Genomic DNA, 631 nt, shown 5'->3' on the forward strand with positions numbered 1-631 from the left:
ATTTAAAAATTAATATTAAATTATTAATGTTTGTAAAAGTTTTATATTTTAAATTTTAAGTTATTATTTTAATTTTATTTATATAATTTAATATTTTTTAATTATAATTAAATTAATCAAATAAATCAGTCACGCACTAATTGAACCAATAGTTAAGTGACCCGTTCTCATAACTATGAGTATATATAATAGTCTTGGTAAATCTGGCTCTCATGAAATTTCACTTTCAAGCTACTCCTTTTACGTCCAAAAAGTCTTGAATCGTGGGTTTCATTTCAGCAATATGCCATCGCTCTTGTTTAATCAAACATGAATCTATCTATCTCTTATCTTCTCCTCCTAGAATTTTCAAATGAACACGCTTATCACTAATCACTTTAGTCTACACATACAATATATATGTTTTAGATATTTTTTATTTTTTTTTACAGTATCTCCCAACTTGATATAAATAAAAAATTAATTCGTTGTGAATTAAAATTTTATTTAAAAATTTGTCGTTAGTTAATTAATTATTTCGTATATAAAGTAAAATTTAAACTCTTAATACTTATTTAAATAGACTAAACCAATAAATCAAATTACTTATATACTTTAGATATTTAAATGAATAAAATTTAAACGATATAAA

Source organism: Arachis duranensis, chromosome 3, assembly GCF_000817695.3.
Source record: "Arachis duranensis cultivar V14167 chromosome 3, aradu.V14167.gnm2.J7QH, whole genome shotgun sequence".
Taxonomy (NCBI): Eukaryota; Viridiplantae; Streptophyta; class Magnoliopsida; order Fabales; family Fabaceae; genus Arachis; species Arachis duranensis.